Genomic DNA, 27,588 nt, shown 5'->3' with positions numbered 1-27,588 from the left:
GAAGTAGGAAGTCGAGAGGGCAATGGTGGCGAGTCTGGGCTGTCTGCACCTCTCTACTCCAGTTCCTAAGAGTCTGACCCGCTTGGTTCGTTAGCTGGACCAGCCTGTTTCCCGTGGAGCATCCTGCTCACCGCACCAAGTGAATGGGTAAGTAATTGATGAGATGAAGGAAGCGGGGCAGGCGCACCTGGTTCTTTGGGACTCCTGGGGAAAGACTATGATTGGCAGCGGGAAACAGCTGGCAGTAAAGTTTAGCAGCGGGAGACGAGCATTAAAAAGTGGGGAGGGGTACGGAGGCCGAGGGCTTGGCTCGAGCAGGGGGTGGAGGATGGGATGGTGAGAGGAGAGGATGGGGAGGGGGAGAGGCAGAAAGTATCACTCCCATCACAACGGATTAGAGCTGGTTCACTAGGCGCCGTGGACCCCATGGTGGGGTAGGGGGGAGCTTGAAGTCTCCTTTTTATAGAGTGTTTTGGAGAGACACCACCTTGGGGCTAGTGGACATAGATATATTCAAATCATCCCAAAGTTATGAGCCTCTCTTGATATCCTGCTGCTTTGGAGCAGGATACATCAAAGTACTAGAACCCGGAGAAGCAGCATCTAGAGGGCTTCTGCTAATTCGACACATGTTGCTAGAATGTGAATTTTGGTTAATATGTGATACAGTATGTAAATCATGCTTCTTTGATCTTTGGGGCAGTTTGGGCTGACTGCCTGGTTCCCCTTTTCAATCTTATTTCCTGCTAAAAACTTTCTGACGAAGACGAGGAAGTGGTCAGGGGGACTAGAACAAGATACGATTTTAATACACTCTGTAAGGATCCAAAAGTTCTGCCTCCTTGCTCCTAGGATCCACACTGGACCCAGGCACCAAAGCTCCTGCATTCCTAATCCACTTCTTTCAGAGTCCTGGGGTCCCTTGCCAGGATGCTGAACCCTAGACTGGATTTTATCTTCCTGGGTCATGCATGTCCTGCTCGTTCCCTGGTGGCTCCATCCCAGAGCCCTCCCCATCCCCAGCCTTCACTAGCTACCCTCCTTCCTAAATCAAGCAGTCAGTCTGTGGTTCAGATTCGGGGGGGGGGGGTTGGCAGGGAAGGGAGGGAGGGAGAAAGAGAAAGAGAGACAGACAGACAGACTTGGGTCACTGAGGCTCTGACTGGTCTCATGTCATTTGGGATCTCAAGCCCCTTCTGCCTCTTGGTATCCGCTGTAGGAGGATAGGGGTGTGGAGCTGGGTAGAAGTGAAGGAGTAAGAGAGGGTGGGACCATCTTCCTTTCCAAGCCTGACCCTACCTGCTGCCTCCTTCCTTCTGTAGGTTGGAGTCTTTCCCCTGAGGGCAGGGCCAGGGACTTTGTAACTCCTGTGCAACCTCACTCTCTATAAATTCCAGTTGGCCAGCCTTCTCCCTAAGAAGAGAAAGGAATAAAGTTTCCCCCTCTGGGATCCTTCTCCCTCCCCAGCTCTCAGTCTGCAGAGGACCAAGACCTGGAGCAAGCAGGGAGCCCAGAGCCAGAGGGAATGGCACCTGGGAGCCACAGACCCCCATCCCAGGTAAGTGCAGGCCATCCACTGACTTGGCCAACATCAGCCCATAAGGCCATTTCTATAGACAAAGAGAATTGTCTTTGAAGCTGTCAATCTCTCTTACCTGTGAAATTGAATACGGTAGTAGCAACACTGTCCTTCTCTCTTTGTCAGTGTTTTGAACTGATTCATGGCACTTTGGCATTTTGAGCTTTAACTGCTTTCCCCACCCCCCCAATTGCTGCCCTCCTGTGTTTGTTTTTTAAGTTCCCCCTTATTATAATTAACTGACAAGGAAAATCACTTCACTCTTTAGTCTCTATTCCATATGGATCTTGTCTTTGCTCTCTTTATGCATGCCTAGCACTCCCGCCTCCTACAGAGAACTCCTCCCCCCTTCTCTTTATTTCTTTTGACCAAACTCTCCCTTTTAGCTATCGAAGGTCAAGGATACCCCTTCACACTTGAGTCTTATCTGAACAAGCCTGGAGCAGAGCCCTGGAGGCTTCCCCAGCTCTTCCTTTGCTATGTCGTCAGCAAAGCAGACTTTGTCCTCTTGGTGCTGTTCATTTCCTTCAGCCTCAGGTCACACAAGTCTTCCCAGGTCTCTCTGAATCTCCCCCCTTTAACATTTCTTAGGTCTAGTCTGTAAGCATGTAGAAAGGGCAAGGGCACTGTGCTAACCTACTGGGAATACAAAGGAAGGAAAAAGCCAGTCCCTGCCCTCAAGGAGCTCACAGTCTAATGGGGAAGACAACATGTGCAAACAAGCTCTATACAACACAGAAGGGAGGTATTCTCAGAGGGAAGGCTTTAACAGTTCCAGAGACGGGAAAAGATTTTTTTCAGAAGGTGAAATTTTAGCTAAGACTTAAAGGAAGCCAGGAGGTCCAGATGTGAAGATAGAGAACATTTCAAGCATGAGAGACAGCTACTAGAAAGGAACAGAGTCAGAATATGGAGGGTATTGGTCAAAGATCAGCCAGCAAGCCAATGTCTCTGGGTGAGAGAGGAGGGGGAGGGAGAGTAAGGTGTAAGAAGACTGGAAAGAGGGTCAGGCTAGTTATATGCACTGACTGTGTACCAGGTACATTATAAATAGTATCTCATTTGATCCTGTTGCAAGAATTGTTAGGATTCTTGCTAGTGACGGCCAGAATAAGGCAGCACAGGATGCAGCCAGACAGGTACGCTGTAGTTTTTTTATCCACTCAAGAGTGTGACCCACACCACCAGTAAGAGATGGACGTAAATGCCCTTCAGTTCCACAGTTGTCACACACACATGTATATCTGTATATCTGTATGTCTATATCTGTCTGTCCATCTATCTATCTATCTGTCTTTCTGTCTGTCTATCTATCTGTCTTTCTGTCTCTCTGTTTCTGAGCTACTGGCTACTGGCTATGCAGAGGGTTTTGGGTGAGATCAGGTACATCCCTTCTTCAGAAAAAGATACAAGGGCAGCTAGGTGGTGCAGTGGATAGAGCACCAGCCCTGGAATCAGGAGGACCTGAGTTCAAATTCGGCCTCAGACACATAATACTAGCTGTGTGACTCTGGGCAAGTCACTTAACCCCAATTGCCAAAAAAAAAAAAAAAAAGATACAAAAAAGATGAATAAAAAAAAAATAAAGAAGATGCTTAAAGTGTTAAAAAGGCCTTCAGCAGAGTATTTGCACCAGAAGAAAGAAAAGTATATCTTCTTTATGAGTCAGTTATTTAATTAGCATTTGTTAAGCTACTACCCCTTGCCTTATTAGATAGGATTAGGAGGAGAGAATGAATTCAGTGAACTACTCTAGTCCTACAGGTTTTCTTTTGTCATCAGTCAAAGAATTTTTTAGAAATGCTAAAGGTAACAGAAGGACTTTGTGAAGGATATGTATTGAAATTATCATATAATTTTTAAAAAGTTACCTAAATATAATAACAATTCATGATTTCATCTATGATCAATCCTATTTCTCTCATATTTTGCTTATAGAAATGTTATCCCTTTTGTAGATGTTCATTAAGTTCAGGATAAATTAAAAAACTAAAAAATTCTTGGCTTCCTTCAAGATTCCAGTCAAGACCTTTTATAAGAAGCTTTTCTGATAAGCAGCTAGTTCTTTCCTCTGTGAGACTGATCGCCCTCTGTCTATTCTTTATGTATCCTGTAAGCATCTAGGTGACCCAGTGGATACAGAGCTGGGTCTGGAGTCAGGAAGACTGAGTTCACAAAGGCTTATACCTTGTGTAACACTGGCCAAGTCACTTAACTTCTGTCTGGCTCAGTTTCCTTATCTTAAAGAATGAGGAGGGGCAGCTAGGTGGTGCAGTGGTAGAGCACTGGCCCTGAAGTCAGGAGGACCTGAGTTCAAATCCGGCCTCAGACACATAACACTTATAACACTTACTAGCTGTGTGAACCTGGGCAAGTCACTTAACCCCAATTGTCTCACAAAAAAAAAAAAAAAAAAAAAAAAAGAACGAGGAAGATAATAACATCATCTCTCTAGGTTGTTGTGAAAATAAATCAATCAATCAGTCAAACAATAAATACTTATTAAAGGCCTACTTTGTGCCAAGCACTGTACTAAACCCTAGGGATACAAAAAGAGGCAAAAGATACTCCAACTCTTTTGAGGAGCTTACAATCTAATGGGGGAGTCAACATGTAAAAGCATAAAAAAGCAAGCTAGATATAGGATAAAAGGAAATAATGAACAGAGAGAAAGCACTAGAATTAAGAGCAGTTGGGAAAGGCATCCTGTAGGAGGTGAGGTTTTTGTTTGGACTTCAAGGAAGCCAGGGAGGTCAGTGGTCTGAGCTGGGGAGCGAGAACATTCCAGTTATGGGAGACAGCCAGAAAAAAACGCCACAAGAGATGGAGTGTCTTGTTCATGGAACATCCAGGAGGTTAGTATCAGTAGAATGCAGAATATGTGTCAGGGAGTAAGATGTAAGGTAGGAGAGAAATAGGTTATAAAGGGCTTTGAATATCAAACTGCATTTTGTATTTGATCCTGGAGGCAATAGGGAACCACTGGAGTTTACTGAGTAGGGGGGTGAAATGATCGGATCTGTACCTTAGGAAAATCACTGTAGTGGATGAATGGAAGATGGACTGGAGTGGGAAGAGAGTTGAGGCCAGCAGTCCCACCAGGAAGGTGTTGTGATCATCCAAGTGTGAGGTAATGGGGGCCTGTCCCAGAGTAATGGCTGTGTCATCTATCAAAGTGAAATGAAATAGAAATGCTACAGGTAATTATTTCTTTACCTATTGTCTTTCCCCTTGGCAGTGTTTAATCCATGTGCCCAATCCATGCTCCTGGCTTCCTGGTTGGAATCATCTTTCTCTAGTTCTGACACATATTGGATTATCTGTCCCTTGAAGCTTTTTGTGGCACAAAGTTAGAACGTGGAGTCCTACCCATATCCACAATGAATCTCCACTAAGAAGTGGTCATCCAGCCTTTACTTGAAGTTCTCCAAGGATGGGAGAGCTTCCCTTCTCCTGTTGAAACAGCTTATTTCACCTTGACACAGCTCTCATTGTTAGGAGGCATTTGGTTTTGGTTTGGTTTAGTTTAGTTTTTTCCCTCTTAATTAAGCTTAAATTGGCCTCTCTGTAATGTCCATGTGTTGTTCCTGGTTATCCTTTCTGTGGACTAACCAAACAAGTTCAAATATAAGCCCTCCATATTAGTGAGCATAGGTACCATGTGCTGTATTCTTTCTGTTGGAAATGAAATTTAACAAAAGGGTAAACAGAGGAAATTTTCCAAGCAAGATAAGGTTTATTAGCAGGGTCAAGCTGTCTGTCAATAAATGGGTCAATGGTTCCTTCCGTTTATGCCAAAAAACCCAAGCAGATGGATAGCTCCCTTTGTATAGGTTTTAGGGAGTGCAGAACAAAGAATAGAATAGGGTAGATGACATCATGGGATTGGGGACAACATGATTGGTTACAAAGCTGAGGCATAGGGAACAACGTGATTGGTTGGAAGTTTGGCAATGGGCTCTAGAAATGGTTCCCCTCCTCCCCATTTCTTATAAGACTAAAACGTGCTCATTATTTGAGTGCAGCTGCAAGGTTTAGAGAGAATAGATTAGAGCTTTTTGGACAGCAGTCAGACATCCTTGAAGGATAGCTTAGTGGTGTAAAGATATTAGGCCTAATATTCTGTATCCCCTAGCATCAGTTTTTCCTTGAGGCAAGAATAGATTAATGATTAGCAGGAGAGCTGGATTTTTAAATTTAACCCATTACAGACCAGCTGAATCTCTGAACTAAGTTCAGAAACAAAGAACCATGACTTAAGCAGTTACAACAGAAGGAGAAGAAAATGAAATAGTAGAGCATTAAATATCCAGTGCATTGGCCAAATACACGTTCTGTGTATGGCAGGTTGGGAAAGTAGATGACTGCTCTGAAGTATCAAGGTATTTTCAGATCTAGCCAAGCTCTACTATATGATATCTTTCATCAGCCTACATCTTAACTCATTCTCTTGACTCTTGTTCTCCAGTGTTCTAGATTCTAGGGGTATCTTTAGATTATCTTTTTCTCACAAAGAACCTGACAGTGTCTTTCTCATGAATTAGCTCCATTCCCAACCCCACTTAATAAAATATTACATAAAATGTTTTGTCTCTGACACATACCCAAAGACTCTTTAAGCTCTCTATTGAACGACAGATATTTCTCCTTCACTTGTATGGAAACAATCTCATATACCACTCAGTTCAGTCCAGATTGTGATTAATATCTCTTAAGTGTGTTCTCTAGATAAGATTTTGTTTCTGACTTTTAGGAAATTAACTAGATTATTCCTTTTTTTCTCTCTCTTCAGTGATCATAGGAAGTGTTTTAGCACAACAAAACACAGTACTTATTGCTTCTTACAAACTCTTATGGAATTATATCACTTATGACAGTTCTGTTGAGTTTTTCTTCCCAGAGATCTTCATATTTGACTGATTCCATGGAGAATAGTATTTCATGGTTATGCATTTTTAAAGCTTTATTCCAACTGAAAATATAAAATACTTTTCTAAATATTCCATTGGGCTTTTCATGATTATGGTTTCAAGTGTTGGCTCTGACGCTAATGAAGAATATGACCTTTGGGTCATTCCCTTCTCTGTACTTCAGTTTTCTTTTGTAAATTGATGAGCATTGGACTAGATAAATTCTGAAGTGAGTTTCAACTCTAAGTCCTATGGGTTTTGACGTTTTAGGAGGTGGTGACATTCAAAGATGTGGCTGTGGACTTCTCCCCAGAGGAGTGGGGTCTCTTGGACCATTCTCAGAAAGAGCTGTACAAGGATGTCATGGTGGAAAATGCTCAGAACTTACTCTCCCTGGGTAAGGACCACTTCCTCTGGCAACTCTGAATCTGTCATCAAAAGGAATGTCTTCATTGCCTCCCTAGTATGCAAAGTTTCAGGCATTTATCAATTCTTAGAAAGGCCAAAGTGCTAGTCTCCTGTGTCCAAGAGACAAGATCCTCCTGCTGACTGGTTTTCCTATGAAAGATCTTTGCATTGTGTTATAGGGATCTGGGAGTTTCCTTTGCTTCTCCTTCTGGTTCTAGGCAGCTTCAAGTCAAGGATCAAGCCCATGGTACTAAATCTCAGACTTGGAATGAATCTCAGACATCATGCAGTTTAACTTCTACCTGGAAGTGCATTTTGTCTACAAATCCCTAAAAACTGATCATGCAGCTTTCTCTTGAAGATGGACAATGAAAGGAACCCCTTTCCTCCCAAGGCCATCCTTCTTCTTTGGGAATGGTTTTGTCTTTGGAATGTTCTTTTTGTTAATGAGGATAATAAGGAAAAATTTGTAGCCCACTGCTCATGGTGTTACTCTTAGAGCACTAGTATAGCAACTGTGTCCCTGTAATTCTTTTATACATTCCCCAAATTCTAGTATAGATGTAAAGAAAGAAAGGGAAGGGAATAAGTATTTATATACAATACTATGAGCCAGACACTGTGCTAAGGTCTTTCTTTATCATATTATCTCATTTGATTCTTATGACAACCTTTTCATTTTGGTGCTATTATTATACCCATTTTATAGTTGAGATAACTGAGGCAAACAGAGATGAAGTGACTTGCCCATGGGCACAGAGCTACTAAGTGTCTGAGGCCAGATTTGAACTCAGGTCTTCCTGACTCCAGGGCTCTCTCCTCTGCACTATCAGCTGACTCTGATTTCTAGAAAATGGAAGCTATGGAATGAGGCAATCTTTCTATGAGGGAGGTAGACAAAATTGGAATTTTCTGATTCCAGATTGGTTACATGAATCTCCCTGAACTTCCCCTCCCTGCCTCGTCCCCAAAGCTCCTAGCAATACCCACCCTGGAAACTATCTTTGAGTAGTCCTTGGAACCACTTAGAGATCCTTGCTTGCATTCCCCCTTTCCCTAATAATGATTAAATTACAAGTTTCTCTCCATCCTTATCCCTAACTTGTTCCCCATGCCCAGGGCTTCCAGTTCCCAGAGAATATTTGATCTCCCATTTTGAGCAAGAAGGACTGAGGAACTCCTGTTCAGGTGAGTGAGGTGAAAACTGGTGTATCTGGGCTGTTATCACAAGAGGCTTCTTCATGTTGGAGTAAAGGGTGTGCTAGACTTTGGGGTAGGAATACCTGACTTGGAATTGTTTTTCAGACACTTTTTAGCAGTGAGATCCTGGTCAGGTCACTGTACCCCTCTGTCTCAGTTTCCTCATATGTAAAAGGAGGGGGTTAAATTCCATGGACTTTTAGTTCTCTTCTAGTAATAAATCAGTGATCCTAGAAAAAGTCTTTGCTGGGAACTTTGGGTCCTGGAACTCTTCTGCAACTATCTCAAAAGGACTGAGGCTGTCTAATATGATTCTTTCTTAGCCCTGCCTTAGGTCAACAAGTATTTATTAAGTGCCTACTATGTGTCAGGCCATATGCTAAGCACTGGGAATATAAAGACATACAAGGGATAGCCCCTGCTCTCAATGAGCCCACAGACTAGTGGGAAAGACAACATGGACACAACTATGTAAAACCTCACCTTCTACAGTAAGCCTTTTTCAGTCCTCCTTACCTTAGTCCCTGCCTCCCTTATCCTACAGGTAGGAGGTTTTACATTGTATTTCAGAGAAGCCAGGGAGAGCATTCTAGGCATGAGGGCCAGCCATGGAAAACTCACAGAGTTGGGAGATGGAGAGTCCTGTTCATGGAACAGAAGGAGGCCTCTACTGGATAATACAAAATGTGGAGTGGAAGTAAAGTGAAAGAAGTCTTGAAGATAAGAGAGGAGCAGATGATGAAGTACTTTAACAGCCCAACAGAGGATTCTGTCTTTTATCTTGGTGATAGGAAGCCACTAGAGTTTTTTGAGTAGGGGGTGATATGGTTAGGCAGGAGCTTTAGAAAGATGAATTTGACAGCTGGTTGGAGAATTGAGTGGACTGGGGAGAGATGTGAGGTACTGATCCCAGCTAGTCAGTTCTTGCAGTGTCTTAGGTGTGAGGTTATTGACCCTGAACTGAGAAAGGGGCAATGTTGGGAGAGAAGGGGATGTATTTGAGAGAGGTTCCAAAAGTACAATCAACAGGACTTTGCAGTAGATTAAATGTAGGGGGCAGGAATGTGTGAGTGAGAGGAAATGAGGAGTGAATGACATGTAGGTTATGAGCCTGGATGATTGGGAGGGTTGTGCCCTAGATAGTAATAGGAAAGCAAGAAAATGGGAGCATTGGGGAAAAGATAACAAGTTTAGCTTTGGATATGTTATGAAGAGTACCAGGAGAGTGTATCATCCCAGAACCTTAGAGGGAAGAGAAGAGAGTATCAAGGAAAAGTGGTTGATTAACAGTTATCAGAGACTGCAAAAACGTCAAGAAGAATGAGGATTAAGAAAAGACTTTTAGTCTTAGGAACTGGGAGATCACTGGTAAGTTTGGAAAGAGGTGTTTCAATTGAACACTGAAATTGGGAGCTAGACTGCAGAGAGTTTTGAAGAAGTTAAGAGGAAAGCAAGTGGCAACACCAATTGTAGATGGCCATCTCCAGCTATTTAGTCATGAAAAGGGCTGTAATATATAGGATGACATATCTTGGGAAGACAGGGATCAAGTGAATTGATTTTTTTTTAATGGATCTGGGAGAGATGGGTTTTTTTATTTGTGTAACTTGGTCAGGAGCCAGTAGACAGAGAAATATTCAGAAGTAGTGGGAAAAGATCATATTGGGAATATTCTGGGGGGAAAGATTGGATGGAGTAGGAATATTTATGTATGTAGATGAGTTTGCTTTGGCAAGCAGGAGGGCCCCCTCCTCACGGGAGACTGGGGTGAAGAAGGAAAAGAATGTATGAGATATATATGAAATGAGGAGGAGATAAGATAGCTCTAGGTAAATGTCCCATTTTTTCAGTGAAATAATGAGGCTATGTTCTGATTAGAGAGTATGGGAGGGAGCAAGTACTCTGTGGTGAGTTGGCAGATGATTTCCTTGCCATAGTGAGGGCCCAGCTGAGAGTATGTAACCTACATTTGTTCTGGACCTAGTCTGCCTGGTTCTGTGATTTCTCCATCTCCAATCATCAGTATGGGAATAGAAGTGAAGGCCACTGTCTTAGTTGGAAATCAATCAGGCGTAAGTCATCAATCTCATTATTTTCCTGGTTTCTGTGGCCCAATCTTTGACCCATTCTTGGAGAATCATTGGCTAGATTCATGAGGTGACCACTACCCTAAGGTTAGGGAGAGGCTCCCAGGTATTCTGTAGCAGGAGACTGTTCAGGAGGCTGGAAGCCATTGTTATCTTCTGTACTGGGTCTGGTCAGGTTTCATCAGGGTTAGAATTATACTAAGATAACTATTTATAAGTGAAAAGGTATAGGAAAGAGAAACAAGCCATACATTTGACAACTAGGAGAGAGACCAGAATCCAGAGATTGAGGTAGAGGTTAGGGCCTAATATGAGCTCTAGGTCCAGTCAGTTAGTCAATAACCATTGATTATGTGCCTACTATGTTCTAGGCATTGGGCTAATAAGCCCTGGGGATACAATGAAAGGCAGAAGACAGTTCCTTCTGTCAAAGAGTTCAAAATCTACTATACAAATGATTTGAGAATAACAGACCATGAAACTCACTCCTAGCTGATGCAGGAAAAGGAGAGTGTTTTGGTATGGAAATACATAAAGTTCAACAGACGCAACTATGAATATAAGGAGAGAGGAGAATGAAGTTTTATGAAAGAGAGAATACAGATAAACTGAGGCAAAGAAATACTGTGATTTTCCAAGTGTCATGCAGCTAGTAAGTTTCTGAGACTGAATTTGAACTGAAGTCTGCCTGACTCTTGCCCCATTGCCCTATCAATTAGGCCACTCAGCTGCCTTATGTGGTAGAAAATAAATTTCTACCCTAAAGGATGCTTCCAACAAGAGAGATTAAAAGATAAGAGCTTCTTAAGATGGAGTTACAACCAGTCACCTGGGACTGGGATCAAAGGAAGACAAGGTCTGGTGACTGGTGGGGATTATGCAATTTCAATTATAGATGACTAGTGTTGATCCTATTCCCTTCCCCCACCTACTTTTTTCCTTCAAAAGCTGGAGACAAGGGCAAAGAATAAAGATGATAAGAAGATATGATGGAGAAAAGATAATTAATTTTCATAAATGAATGCAAATGATAAAAACTGAGGATGATAGCAGACTGCATTAGAAAGGAGAACCCAACATGTTGTATATAAGAAAAACCCTTGACACAAAGATTCACACAGCTTTAAAATGAAGGGATGTTATTTTGTAATACAGTTTCGAATTATGACCCCAAAGTCATTCAGCTGTATATCCTTTGATTCAGTGATAACTACAAGTAGATCTATAAACTAAAGAGATCAAAGAAAAAGGGAAAAGGCACATTGGCTCTACAAAAAATTATAGATGCAGTTTATTTTTGTTACAAAAACATTGAAACAAAGGTAATTACCATGTATTGACAAATGACTGAGGAAGTAGAATAGAATAAGAATAGAATATAGAATAAAATAGGACCTTATTGTTCCATAAGAACTCTGGCACCATTTCAGAGAAACCTGGGAAGAGTTCTCTGAACTGATTTAGAGAGCAGTGAGCAGAAGAACCAGGAGAATAGTTTATACTTTAACAAAACTGATCAATGCAAAGAACAACCATGACACCAGAACGGAGTAATATTTTCTGAAATTTTTTGTTCTTAGAATCATTTTCAACAACCACTACAAAAAGTGTTGTGATCCCCACTCATTATTTAATCTAATACTCAGAATATTCTTTTATATGTATGCATTAAGTACTTGCAATAGTGATACTGATCATTTTACATCCCAAAGTTCCAAATTAGTACCTATGTTAGACTCTAATATTATAAACTATAAAAATTTATTATCCTTCTAATTTTTAAAATTAAACATAAAATTATAAATTTATAAAATGAAATAAGTATAACATAATTATAAACATTTCATGTTAGGCTTTCTTTAAGAATTATTTTTATAATATAATAACAATAACAGTTAAAGCTAACACTTATATATGACTAAATACATGCCAGCATTGATGTCAGGAATGCAAACAACAGATTGGGTGAGAAACAGAATGTGGACCAACTAGGATTTCTTGAGATTGCCAGCAGGGTGTCTGATCCAAAGAGGCAGAGACTCTGTGAATCAACAGTATACAAGGTTTATGTAAGTTTTAGGGAGTGAAGAGCAGGATAGGAGGATGGGGCAAAAGTTGATTGGCCAAAGTCTTTGTTGCTGGGGCTAGAGGATGATCTGGTGCAATAACTCTTGTACCTAGTTCCAGGGTTTGGGGTTTCTGCATAATAGAATGTGGGGGCTCTCTGCTGTTTCTGAGAACAGGTTGCAAAACAAGATATCCTGGCACATCCTATTTTGGGTTACTTGCATTGCAAGCACTGATGGGAGAGTAAAGACATCTATGTGTGAACAAAATGGAGTGATTCTCAAAATGGAGGAGTTCTGGATCCTTACCAGGCACTGTGGTAAACTTTTTAAAATAATTAGGTCTTTTGATTCTCTTAACAACCCTGAGAAGTAGGGTGCTATTATGATCCCTATTTTCCTTTAAGGAAACTGAGGCAAACAGAGGTTAAGTGACTTGCCCAGGGTCACACAGCTAATAAGTGTCTGAAGTCAAGACTTGAACTCAAGTCTTTCTGACTTCAGGCCCATCTCTCTACCTGCTGTGCCACCGATTATATTTTGATTTATAACCAGAATACAGTGAAATGGTCCCTTGCACATGTATGAGGTAGGAAATGGGAGGAGAATTTTATAAGCTTTCTTGGTGAGATATGGAAATTCATTTTTTTGTTAATAGTTTCCTAACCTGTCAATAAATGAATCATGAGTTACAATGTACAAGATCTGTAGTGACTTAATGTATTTTGTTAATTGACTAATGACAAGTAGTATATTAATTGATAATGCACTTAAAAGTCAATTGTGTATATTGCTTTGGTTTTTGCATTTTTTAAAAATTATGTTTATATATAAAACATTCTTTTTAAGAGAAGATCTCTTTAACTGGCTTTTTCTACCATGGAACATTGGCTACTCTGTCACAAAAACTGCTGAGGGACTGACCCAGATAGCCAAACAGTTCCTTTGAAAATCAACCTCACAGTAGAATAGTGATGCAAGAGGAAGATAAGGTCAAATAAAAAAAAATAACCTTGACACTTCAACAAGAGGCAATATAATGTTTATTGTCTACATAGAATGTTTGTGATGATCCATGATTTTTTAAAGATGACTTGTAATGTGCATGCCTGATGATCATGGATCATGATCAAGGAGTTTGCCATCTGATCTGCAGGAACAAAAATATTTGTAACATCTTGATCTCATGATTATATCACTGATGAAATGTGATTACAAGGTAAGTGGTAAAGGAAGGAAGTACTCTGGTACAATGATAAAAAGCAGATGAGGGTCTTTGCATGCCTGTGACCATCCATTGGGAATTAATTTTCACATGAATGTCCAGATTGTCTGAGGGTTTGGAAACAATTTGATAGCAGGTTGAGAAAATGAAAAAATATGTTGCACAGTCAGAAGCAATCAGTCACAGTTTGCTGCATTCACTGCATGAACACCAAAAAGCTTGTATGCCTGATCATAATGTTTGGAAATCACAGCAGAAAGGGACTGATTATGCTTCAAATATTCACATACTTGTTTTCCCAGAGAAAAAATGCATTAATAACAAAATTGGGCAATTATTTATTATTTAAGATACCATGAAAGAATTTTTAGCTCAAACTCTTTGGACCATCATCACCAACTCCCAAGGTATTCGTGGTCCCCTAAATAGGAAGTGTTGCTGGAGGACTAATAGGGAAGCATGCTGTCTACTTCCTGGCAGAACAATGGTGGTTTCAAGGTCCAGTATGATAAATAATATTTTTGGACATGGGAAATGCATAGTTTTTTATTGTGTTTATTATAAGGATTTTAGTTTTTAGTTTTTTTTTTTATTAAGTGAACAGTAGCATTCAAAGATAAAAATTTTTAAATAAAAAGATAATGGCTATCCTAAAAAAGTGATGGGCCAGAACAGAATCTAATATGCTTCAGGTGAGTTAAAAAAAAACAAACAAACAAACCAGGCTTAGCACTTATGATGGGATCTCATCTACAACAACAACAGTAACAAAAATTTGAAAGGGATCATCAGGGCAATTTCACATGATTGAATCTGTCCATATAAGTTTTAAAGCTCTTCTTTTTGACTGGGAAAATTGAATGTCATTCAGTTTTTGTTGTTGTCATTTCAAACTCTCCATGCCCCATTTGTTTTTTGTTTTGTTTTGTTTTGTTTTTGGCAAAGATGCTGGAATAGTTTGCCATTTCCTCCTCCAGCTCATTTTCCAGATGAGGAACTGAGGCATATAGGGCTAAGTGACTTGTCCAGAGTCACACAGCTAGTAAATGTCTAAGGCCAGATTTGAATTCAGGTTCTCCTGACTCCAGAGTCAGCACTCTATCCACTCTGCCACATAGTTGCTCATCATTCAGTTTATTTTTTTCTGAACAGAAGGAAGACAATATATTTATAACATATGTGTAAGTATGTATGTATGTTTGCTTGCTTTCTTCAGATTCAGAGACCAGGTTTGATGTGAAGGAGTCAACTGCAAAGCTGAAAATGACCTCATGGAATGACTATTCTCAATATAGTCAGTACAGGGCTGTTCATGCTAACCATCAGAGAATCCACACTGGAGAGAAATCTTATGAATGTAATCAGTGTGGAAAGACTTTCACACAACGCTCTAGTCTTATCATACATCAAAGAATCCACACTGGAGAGAAACCTTATGAATGTAGTCAGTGTGGAAAAGCTTTCACCTACACATCACATCTTTTTAGGCATCAGAGAATCCACAGTGTAGTGAAACGTTATGAATGTAATCAATGTGGAAAGGTTTTCAGATGCCTCTCCACTCTTTGTAAACATCAGGTAATCCACAGTGGAGGGAAACCTTATGAATGTGATCAATGTGGAAAGGCTTTCACAAGTAGATCCAGTTTTACTTCTCATCAGAGAATCCATACTGGAGAGAAACCTTATGAATGCAATCAATGTGGAAAGATTTTCAGAACTAGCTACAATCTTGTTGTACATCAGAGAATCCACACTGGCGAGAAACCTTATGAGTGTATTCAATGTGGAAAGACTTTCTCACAGATCTCTGGTCTTTGTTCACATCAAAGAATCCACACTAGAGAGAAACCTTATGAGTGTAATCAATGTGGAAAGACTTTTACACAGCACTTCAGTTTTGCTGCACATCAGAAAATGCATACTGGAGAATGTTACAAATGTAATCAATGTGGAAAGGTTTTTAGCTGCCCATCACATCTTTTTAGACATCAGAGAATCCATACTGGAGAGAAACCTTATGAATGTAATCAATGTGGAAAGACTTTCACAAGGAGCTCCAGCCTTGCTCAACATCAGAGAATCCATACTGGAGAGAAACTTTATGAATGTGATCAATGTGGAAAGACTTTCACAAGGAGCTCCAATCTTGTTGGACATCAGAGAATTCACACTGGCGAGAAACCTTATGAATGTAATCAATGTGGAAAGACTTTCACAAAGAGCTTTAATCTTATTGAACATCAGAGAATCCACACTGGTGAGAAACCTTATGAATGTAATCAGTGTGGAAAGGCTTTCTCACAACGTTCTAGTCTTTGTTTACATCAGAGGATCCACACTGGAGAAAAACCTTATGAATGTAATCAATGTGGAAAGGTTTTCAGATGCCGCTCCACTCTTCGTAGACATCAGAAAATTCACATTGGAGAGAAAACTTATGAATGTAATCAATGTGGAAAGGCTGTCAGCTGCACAGTACATCTTTTTAGACATCAGAGAAGCCACAATGTAGTGAAAACTTATACATGTAATCAATGTGGAAAGACTTTTACACAGGCCTCCAGTCTTGCTGAACATCAGAGAATCCACACTGGAGAGAAACCTTATGAATGTAATCAATGTGGAAAGACTTTCAGAAGGCGCTCCCATCTTGTTGTACATCAGAGAATCCATACTGGAGAGAAACCTTATGAATGTAATCAGTGTGGGAAGGCTTTCAGATGCCTATCAACTCTTTATACACACCAGCTAATCCATAGTGGAATGAAACCTTATGAATGTAATCAATGTGGAAGGACTTTCAGCTGCACATCACATCTTTTTAGACATCAGATAATCCACACTCGAGAGAAACCTTATGAATGTAATCAATGTGGAAAGACTTTTGCAGGTAGCTTCAATCTTGTTGTACATCAGAGAATCCACACTGGAGAGAAACCTTATAAATGCAATCAATGTGGAAAGACTTTCAGAAGACGTTCCCATCTTGTTGTACATCAGAGAATCCACACTGGAGAGAAACCTTATGAATGTAATCAATGTGGAAAGGCTTTCACAAGGAGCTCCAGTCTTACTTATCATCAGAGAATCCACACTAGAGAGAAAACTTATGAGTGTCTAGAATGTGGTAACGCTTTTAATGTACAATCTCATCTTACTAAACAATAGAGAATCCATAATAGAGGAAATACTTCATTAATAAAATCAATGTGGAAAATCACTCAGACTAGAGTTTTCCCTTTTTTCCCATCAGAGAATCCACATAACATAGAGATCATATCCCTGTAATGCACATGTAAAGGCATTCAAATGGAGCACAGAGCTTGTTAGACATCAGAAATTTCATCTTGGAATTGGAAGCCCAATATGGACACATTGTGGGAGGGCCTTCAGCCAGAGATCATCTCTTACTTTACATCAGAGGATTTATAATAGAGAGAAAACTTATGAATGTGCTCAATGAAGACTTGCCTTTTGCTGGAAGATGGATGTCACTAGATATCACAAGCAATAATTATGGGAAGGCCTTTACCTAGAACCCACATATGTGTGTACATTGGAAAAATCTTGGTGAGGACAAAACTTATGGATTTAATTAATGTGGGAACATTTCTTCATTTCTTCCTGCAGCACAGACCTCATTAGACATCACAAATTTCTTATATAAAGGCCTAAAAGTGGATTAAGTCCTCTGAAATCCTAAGGTTTCTCACTACTCTTCTGTAATATTCCATAGCATTCCATTGGCATAACTTTTTTTTTTTTAGGCAGTCAGGGTTAAGTGACTTGCCCAGAGTCACACAACTAGTTCATCTGAGGCCAGATTTAAACTCAGATCCTCCTGGACTCCAGGGCTGGTGTTCTTTCTGTTGTGCCACCTAGCTGCCCCACTATGGCATAAAATTCTTCAGCCATTCCCAAGTTAATTGGTACTCAATGTTTTTCATGATGTTACCTGGGAAAAATTCCTGGTATAAATATTTTTTCATGATTTTGAGGGGAGGGGGGCTGTGTTTTCTCTCACAACATAACTAATATGGAAATTGTTTTGCATGATTGCGCATGTTTAACCTATATCAAATTGCTTGCTGTCTCAAGGAGGAGAGATGGGAGGGAGAGGGAGAGAATTTGAGAATCATACACTCAGATATGCATTCAGACTCCACCAGTTCTTTTTTCATAGGTGGGTAGCATTTTACGTCATGAGTCCTTTGGAATTGTCTTGGATCATTATATTGCTGAAAATTAGTCATTCACAGATGATAATTGTACAATATTGCTGTCACTGTGTACAATGTTCTCCTGGTTCTGCTCATTTCACTTTGTGTTAGTTCACAAAAGTCTTTCTAGCTTTTTCTGAAAGTATCCTGCTTATCATTTTTATAGTATGATAGTATTCCATTACAATCATATACCACAGCTTATTCAGTCATTCCCCAATTGATGGGCATCCATTAGATTTCCAATTTTTCTATCCAGTGGTGATTTAGAGCATTTTTTTCTCATGACTATAGATAGCTTTAATTTCTTCATCTGACAGCTCCCTATTCAATTGACCCACTGATCAATTGAGGAATGACTTATATTATAAATTTAATTCAATTCTCTATATATTTTTGAGAAATGAGGCCTTCATTATAGACATTTGCTATAAAATAATTTTTCCAGCTTTCTTTCCTTCTGATCGTGGCTGCATTGGTTTTGTTTGTGTAAAACCTTTTTAATTTAATGTAATCAAAATTATCTGTTTTACAACTCATAATGCTCCCTATTTCTTGTTTGGTCATAAATTCTTCCCTTATCAGTACATTTGACAGGGAAACTATTTCATTCTTCCCTAATTTGCTTATGGTATCACTATGTCTAAATCAAGTGCCCATTTTGACCTTATTTTGTGGTACAGTATTAGATATTAGTCTATACTTTGCTTCTGCCAAACTGCTTTCCAGTTTTCCCAGTAGTTTTTGTCAGATAGTTATTTCTTGTCCCAAAATCTAGGATCTTTGGGTTTATCAAACACTAGGTTACTGTGATCACTTACTATTGTGTATAGTGTACCTAATCTATTCCACTGATTCACCACTCTATTTCTTAGCCAGTACCAGATTGTTTTGATAATTACCACTTCGTAATACAGTTGAGATCTGGTACTGCTAGGCCACCTTCTTTCACATTTTGTCTTATTGATTCGCTTGATTTTCATGAACTTTTGCTCTTTCAGATGAACTTTTTTATGATTTTTTCTAACTCTATAAGATAATTTTTGGTAGGTTGGTATGGCACTGGTTAAGTAGATTAAATTAGGTAGAATTGTCATTTTTATTATGTTGGCTCAGCCTACCCATGAGCAATGAATATTTTTCCAATTGTTTAGATCTGACTTTATTTGTGTGAAAAGTGTTTTGTAATTGTGTTTGTGTAGCTCTTGGGTTTCTCTTGGCAGGTAGATTCCAAAGTATTTTATATTGTCTGCAGTTATCTTAAAAGGAATTTCTCTTTTTCTCTTGCTGCTTTGCTTGTTGGTAATATATAGAAATGTTGATAATTTACGTGGGTTTGTTTTATATCTTGCAACTTTGCTAAAATTGTTAATTATTTCAACTAGTTTTTTAGTTGACTCTCTAGGATTCTCCAGGATTCTCCAAGTATACCATCATATCATCTGCAAAGAATGATAGTTTTGTTTCCTTATTACCTCTTCTAGCTTTTAATTTCTTTTTCTTCTCCTCTTGCTAGGGCCAGCCTTTCTGGTACAATGTTGAATAATAATGGTGATAATGGGCATCCTTGCTTTACCCCTAATCTTATTGGAAAGGCTTATAGCTTATCCCCTTTACAGGTAATGTTTGCTGATGGTCTTAGATAGATACTACTTATCATTTTAAGGATACCTCCATTTATTCCTATGCTTTCTAGTGTTCTTAATAGGAATGAGTGTTGTATTTTGTCAAAAGATTTTTCTCCCTCTACTGAGATAAGCATATGATTTCTGTTGGTTTTATTGTTGAGGTGGTACTATGCTGATAGTTTTCCTGATACTGAAGTAGCCCTACATTCCCTGTACAAATCCCACCTGGTTACGGTGTATGATCTTTGTGATATATTATAACCTCTTTGCTAATACTTTATTTTGAATTCTTGCATCAATATTCATTAGGGAAATTGGTCCATAGTTTTCTTTTTTTTTGTTTTGCCTCTTTCTGGTTTAGGTATCAGTATAATTTTTATGTTGTAAATGGAATTTGGTAGGACTTCTTCTACTTTGCCTATTTTTCCAAATAGTTTATATAATATTGGAATTAACTGTTTTTTAAAGGTTTGGTAGAATTTACTTGTGAATCCATCAGGTGCTGGGGATTTTTCTTAGGGAGCTCATTGATGGGTTGTCCAATTTCATTTTTATAAAATAGGGTTATTTAAATATTCTATTTCTTTTGTTAATCCAGGCAATTTATATTTTTGTAAATATTCATCTATTTCACTTAGGTTGTTTGATTTATTGGCATATAATTGGGCAAAATAGCTCTGAATGATTACTTTAATTTCATTTTTGTGGGTTGTGTATTCACCCTTTTCAGTTTTGATACTTGTAATTTGATTTTCCTCTTTCTTTTTTTAAAATCAAATTAACCACTGGTTTATCTGTTGTTTTTCTTTTAATAAAACCAGCTTCTTGTTTTATTTATTAGTTAAATGGTTTTCTTTCAGTTTTATTAATCTCCTTTGATTTTCAGGATTTCCAATTTGGTGTTTAATTGGAGATTTTTAATTTGTTCATTTTCTATTTTTTTTAGTTGCATACCCAATTCATTGATGCATTCTTCCTCTATTTTGTTGATGTAAGTGTTTAGAGATATAAATTTTTCTCAAGCACTGAGAGCTCTGGAAGTGGCTGTTACTGAATCAGTTATCTCCAAGGCCTGAGCTAGCTTGCTAGAGCAAGGCTTGCTGCTGGTTTACCTGGGCCCTGCCTATGCTGGATTGTGTTTTACTTTCACACCAGTGAGAAAGATCTTTCCTGTTGACCCTCTAGGTTGTCTTGGGCTGGAAAATTGCTTCACCTAATCCTTTTGTTGGTTCTGCTGCTCTAGAATTCATTTTGAGGTATTATTTCAAAGTTTTTAGGAGGAGAATTTGGGAGAGCTTAGGCAAGTTCTTGTCTCTACTCTGCTATCCTGGCTCTGCCTCTGGTATATTTGGACACTTACTTTTGTTATGATTCCTTTTTTTTTTTTTTTTTGGTGAGGCAATCAGGGTTAAGTGACTTGCCCAAAGTCACACAGTAGTAAGTGTCAAGTTTCTGAGGCCAGATTTGAACTCAGGTCCTCCTGACTCCAAGGCCAGAGCTTTATCCACTGCACCATCTAGCTGCCCCCTTGTAATGATTTCTTTAGGCTGCTGGGTGGCACAGTGGATAGAGGGTTGTCCCTGAATTCCCAAGACCTGAGTTCAGATTGAGTCTCTTATACTTGCTCGCTGTGTGACCCTTGGCAAGTCACTTAACCTATTCCTGCCTGAGTTTCCCCATATGTACAATGGGGATAGTAATAGTACCTACATCCAAGGGTCCATGAGACAATCAAATGAGACAATATTTATGAAGTCCTTTGCAAGCATTAAATCACCATGTTAATGTGAGCTATTATTATTGTTTTTCACTAATGATTATAGGTTTTTAATTAATTCATTGTTGGTGAAGGTGTAAAACCCAAAATGTGACTAGTACTCTTTGACTCAGTGACATCACTAGCGTGTGTGTGTGTGTGTGTGTGTGTGTGTGTGTATGTGTGTGTGTGAAAACTAAGGTGTGATGTTCTACTTGATTTTTGAATGGAATTGAGAATGCCATCTAAAATAGGCAATTTCATTGAAAACAGAGTGATTTGTGGTAGAAATTATAACTTCCAGTAGAGTACTCTGTCACTGTAAGCTAGTTGGACAACTATACTGGTCAAAAGTGACAGAATTGCAGGGTCTTCTTTTGTTACATTCCTTCCCTGGTTATTCCTCTGCAGGCTTCAGACTGGACTGGATGCTGGACCTGAGACTGTATTCTATACTTCAAATTAGAACTGTATGGCTGCTGCTTGCTTCTTAATTTGTTCTATGCTTAATACCCACCCAAGGAGCCAGCATTTGATCTAGAACTACCACCTCTAGGGGCAGGTCCCCTATTTTCCCAACTATAAATTGGGCAGTTAAGTGATGGGACTGCCAGATGCCATCTGTTCATGTACCCTACGCAAGTTGAAGTTCCTTTACACTGGATCTGGGACCCTTTCTTGGCAGTGCCCTTCCTGGCTGGACCCCTTCCCCAGTGTCCACAGACCTCTCTGTCTCTCTACACTGATCTGGTCTGGAACAATACCTCACTGTGATTTATTGAATTTCCCACTCATGATTCAGGCTGGGCCTTGTTCTCCATTCTATTTGCCTCAGCTTCTTCAATTGTAAAATGAGGATAATAACAGTCCTACCTCCCAGGATTATTGCGAGGATCGAATGAGCTAATATTTGCAAAGTGCTTATCACAGTGCCTGGCGCAAGTGTAATTTAACAAAAATACAAAATGAGGCAATTCTCTGAGCAAGCTAACATCAATAGGTGTGCTGCCTGTCAATAAATGAGTCAATGACTTGTCTCCATTTATACCAAAGACACCAAACAAAAGGATAGTTCCCCTTTTATAGGTTTTGGGAAGTACAGAACAAAGAACAGAATAGGTTGGTGATGTAGGATTGAGGGCTACAGAATTGGTTACAGAGCTGAGGCACAGTTAACAACGTATTTGAATGGAAATTTGGTAATGGTGGCTAGCTTCCCTGCTGTGCCCAAGATGTGCTTGTTGTTGGAATCCAGGTGCAAGGCAAAAAGATAACGGACCAGTCCTTTTTGGATAACAAACCAGACATCCTCGAAGGATAGCTTGGAGGTGTATAAATATTAGGCCTGACACCCTGATATTTATATGCATCCCCTAGGGTCAGCTATATTCCTTGAGGCAAGAATAGACAGATGATTAGCAGGAAAGCTGGATATTTAAAATTAACCTATTACAGTCCAGCTGAATCTCTGAACCAAGCTGAGAGACAAAGAGCCATGACTTAAGCAGTTACAGGAAAAAAAATCAATTATTTGTAAATTGGATCAATAAGAAAATGATCTAGAATTAATCTTCTCAGTAGGCATATAAATGCTAGGAATTGTTGTTATCATTATCCAAATCAATTTTATAGTACAGGCCCAGATCCCAGGAGCACTCCACTAGAAACTTCCTTCAAAGTTATCTATTAATTAATGTCTCTTCTTTGAGCCTGGCTATTCTATCAATTCTGAATCTATCTGCTTGTATTATCACTTAGTCTACATCTCTCCATTTTCTTCCAAAGGACAGTACAAAATATTTTATTAAGCATCATGCTAAAATTTGGTTAAACTATGCATACAGCATTCTCATAGTGAACAAGTCCAGTAACCTTTTCAAAAATGGAATTTAAGTTAATTTGGCACAACTTGTCCTTGATGATGCCATGTTGTTTCCAAACTCCCTGAGTTATGTATGGCCCCAAGAAAGCCCCTAAAGCTCCCACTTTGTCACCTAGAAGCAGTTCAAGAATATCAGCACATTCACGTTCTGGACAATCAACATTATGCTTCATAATGTTTGGTAGGGCTCTCTAAATACCTTCTGTCAGTATCCTTTGTGCCCATGTGAACTCTCCGAGGTAGCTAGTCAACTGCTGGGATAATTTTTGGGAGGTTGTGTGTTTATGGAGACATGCTTCAGGAAGACGAGACCGCTCTATTGTTATTGGGTTAGTCAGTGGTTCTCCCATTGAATCATCATCCTTTGGTACAGTTCTCTTCTTCCTCTGGCATTTGCTGAATGATCCCTCACCTGACAGTGCCTGTGCATCTACTTTATAATTCCATTGAGAATAAACAGCTGCTTCCTTTCAGAGCATCCTGCTCCATTCTCTTTGGAAAAATCCTTAGTTTCATTTTTTTTACCTCTATCTATACAATAGTCCATCTTCCTTTCCTCCTATGTGAGATGTGGCCATTCTCCAAGCTTCTGATGTAGGACGGAATTCCTTTCCACCTCCCTGTATCCTTATATTTCTGTCTTTTCATGTTGAAACTATGCTTCATTTTTAGGGAGTTGGGATGTGTGCGAAACTATTCTTATCTCTGCTACCCTGGAAGGTGGAGAGTCATACCTTGAGTACCTTCACCTCTTTTCTAGGAGTAAGGCTAGCCTGAACTTGTAGGACACTTCCATTGGAGTACCGCAAGGATTGCTATTTAACATTTTTATCGATGACTTGGATAAAGGCAGGGATGATGTTAGAAGCCATAGGACTCTGGTTAGGCTAGCACATAGATTTGGACCTAAAAGATGAAATTCACTAGGGATTAATTTGAAGTCTTGCACTTGGGTACAAAAATAAATCAGTTTCACAAGTATGAGATGAGGGAGGCATGGATAGTTCTGAAAAGGATCTGAGGCTTTCAGTGGACAGACTTTAAGTTAAACATGAGCGAGCAGCATAGTATGGCAGCCAACAAAGAGAATGTGCTCTTGGGCTGCATCAAAAGATACAGCTTCAGGGAAAAAGGAAGTGAGAGTCCATTGGATGTATTCTGCCCTCATCAGACCTCATCTAAAGGGCTGGGTTCAGCTCTGGGAACCACACTTTAAGAAACACATTGATAAGTTGGAGAGTGGACAGAAGAGGGCAGCCAAGATGGGAAAGGGCCTTGAGGCCATGCCATATGACAAATAATTGGAACTGGAGAAAAGACAAGCCAGATGGGGACAAGATAACTGTCTCAAAGTATTGGAAAGGCTGTAATATGGTAGGAGGAGGGTGGAGTAGTGGAGGAGGGTGGGGGTTGGACTTGCTGTTTGGCTGCAGAGAACATAACCGGAAGCAATGGTTGGAAATTACAAATAGGAGTCAGAAAGATCTGAGTTCAATTAAGCCTCAGACATTTACTACCTAGGTGACACTGGGCAAGTCACTTAACCCTGTTTGCCTCAGTTTCGTCATTTGTAAAATGAGCTGCAGAATGAAATGGCAAACCCTTCCAGTTTTTTTGCCAAGTAAACCCCAAAAAGGGGTCATGAAGAGTCAGACATGACCAAAAATGACAATGACAAATAGAAGGAAGAGCATATGTTTATCAATTTGTGTCTGTTTTTTGTTTCCATTAGATGCAGAGACCAGGTTTGATATGAAGGAGACAACTGTAAAGGTGAAAATGACCTCATGTAATGACTATTCTAAATATAATAAATCCAGAGCTGATCTTGCTAAACATCAGAGAATCCATACTGCAGAGAAACATGAATGCAATCAATATGGAAAAGGTTTAAGACTTGGGTCTAATCTTATTCTACATTGGAAAATCCATACTGGAGAGAAACTTTATGAATGTGATCTCTGTAGAAAGACTTTCACAAATAAATCCAATCTTACTGCACACAGGAGAAGCCACACTGGAGAGAAACCTTATGAATGTAATCAGTGTGGAAAGGCTTTTGCACACAGGCCCAATCTTGTTGTACATGAGAGAATCCACACTGGAGAGAAACCTTATGAATGCAATCAATGTGGAAAGGCTTTCAGATGCCTCTCCACTCTTTGTAAACATCAGATAATCCACAGTGGAGAGAAACCTTATCAATGTAATCAGTGTGGAAAGACTTTTAGAATGAGCTTTCATCTTGCTACACATCAGAGAATCCATACTGGAGAGAAACCTTATGAATGTAATCAGTGTGGAAAGACTTTCTCACAGAAGGTTCGTCTTGCTGTACATGAGAGAATCCACACGGGAGAGAAGCCTTATGAATGTCACAAGTGTGGTAAAGCTTTTACTCATCACTCTTCCCATTATGTACATCAGAGAATCCACACTTGAGAGAAACCTTATGACTGTCTAGAACGTGATAAAGCTTTTAATATAAATTCTTCCCTAACTGAACATCAGGGAATCAATATGAGAGGGAAAACCTCATTAATATATGTGGAAAAGCATCCAGGCTAAAGTCGTCTCTTATTTCCCATCAGTGAATTCACATGAGATAGAAATCATATTCTTGTTACAAATGTGCAAAGGCATTCAAATGGTCTACAGAGCTTTGACATCAGAAATTTTATCTTGTGAATAAGCCCTACATGAACTCAGTGTGGGAAGGCCTTCAGCCAGAGATCATCTCTTACTTTATATCAGAGGATTAATAGTGCATAGAAGACATATGAATGTGTTCAATGAGGATCTGCCTTTTGCTGGAAGATGTAGGTCACTAGACATCACAATATTCACACTGGAAAGAAGCTATAATAGCAAGGATTGTGGGAAGGCTTTACCAGGAGCTTATACTTTTGTGTGTATTGGAAAAATCTTGCTGGAGATAAAACTTATCGATCTAATTAAGGTGGGAAGACCACTTCCTACAGCACAGATCTCACTAAACATTGCATATTTTATACTGTGCATAAACTTCTAAAAACTGATAGAATTTTTTCTGAAATCTTAAGGTTTCTCCTTACTCCATAATATTTCATGGCATTCCTAAATATAATTTTTTGTAGCCATTCCCTACTTGATTGATACTCACTTTTCTTTTCACAATGTTATTTGGCACAAAGAGTCCTGGTATAAATATTTTGGTGTCTGTTGGTCATTCATTTTTGTAATGATTTCTTTAGGTTGCTGGGCAGCACAATGGATAGAGGGCTATCCCTGAATCCCCAAGACCTGAGTTCAAATTCTGTCTCTTTTACTTCATGCTGTGGACCCTTGACAAATCACTTAACCTGTTCCTGCTTGAGTTTCCCCATATGTACCTACCTAGTAATAGTACCTACCTCCAAAGGTCCATGAGAAAATCAAAGGAGACAATTTTTTAATTAATTTATTTTGATTGATCACCAATCACTTCCATATGCTTTTGAGTTTAAAATTTTTCTCCCCCTTCCTCCCCGCCACCCTCCCTAAGATGACACATAATCTGATATAGGCTATATATATATACATTCTTATTAAACATTTTCAGGTTAGTGATGTTGTAAGTAAAAATTAGAACCAAAGGAGGAACCACCAGAAAGAGGAAACAAAACTCAACAGAAGAGGAAAAAAAATAACAAATAGAATGCTTCGATCTGCATTCAAATTCCATCGTTCTTTCTTTGGATGTGGATAGCATTTTCCATCACGAGGCAAAGGAAACAATTTTTATAAAGTCCTTTGCAAACATTAAGTCACCATGTAAATGTAAGCTGTTATGATTTTTTTTCCCTTAGGAGCCTAAGTTTTATAGAAAAGTCAGTGGTCTCAAAGGTATTATTACAGTAAAAATTAAGGCAAACTGAGGTACACATTTTCAAGCATGATCAATTTATTAAATAGGCTAGTAGTAACCAAGAAATTGGGTCAGTGTACTTTCTTGAGTATCAAAGACCTTAGTTGAAGCCTGAGAGGGTCCTTTATAAACAATTAAAGAGAAGACAAAGCAAAATCTTGAACCACATAGGTGTGTCTTCTTCTGATTGGCTATTGATGACATAGAATTGAGATCACATCATTTGCCTCGATTTTGAAACTCCTTAACCACAGCCAATACATGTGATACAAGACAAAGGTTCTCAGGTGCTGGCATTAGTCTTCAGGTAATGGGATTAATCTGCAGCGCATGGGATTAGTCTGTAGGAGATGGGAGTTAATAATTCTATTAACAACAGCTATAAGAAGAACATTAAATGAGAAATCCATAGTTTACTTGAAACATAAGAGAATTTAAATTTTTCCATCTGACCTGCTATGATTCATGAAGATCTGAGTTGTAAAATGAGTCCTTCAGGTTAAAGATTTAACATTTACCAAAGGAGACATGTAAGCAAAGGTTAAGAGTGCTTTTCTAAATTAGCATTGACTCCATTATCATTTAACTTTTTAAGACTGGCATTCTTTTTTTTTTAATTCTTTCTTTTAGATTTAAGCCTCATAAACTTCAGTTTCTTTGCTTATAACTGCCCTGTGATGTAAGTTAGCAAATTGTTATGTTGATATATTTAAGAAATTCAACTAACAACTGAGAAAT

The 27,588-nt window shown here is 39.1% G+C and overlaps 1 pseudogene; it reads left to right on the top strand.

The window, feature by feature from the left end:
* Positions 1–26,382, top strand: LOC114033713 (annotated as a pseudogene).
* Positions 26,383–27,588: the final 1,206 nt, after the last annotated feature.

This window comes from Vombatus ursinus, unplaced genomic scaffold (genome assembly GCF_900497805.2).
Source record: "Vombatus ursinus unplaced genomic scaffold, bare-nosed wombat genome assembly UNPS02007344.1, whole genome shotgun sequence".
NCBI classification, from domain to species: Eukaryota; Metazoa; Chordata; class Mammalia; order Diprotodontia; family Vombatidae; genus Vombatus; species Vombatus ursinus.
Note: the sequence above shows the minus strand (reverse complement) of the source record. Positions and strands in the feature narration are given on the sequence as shown.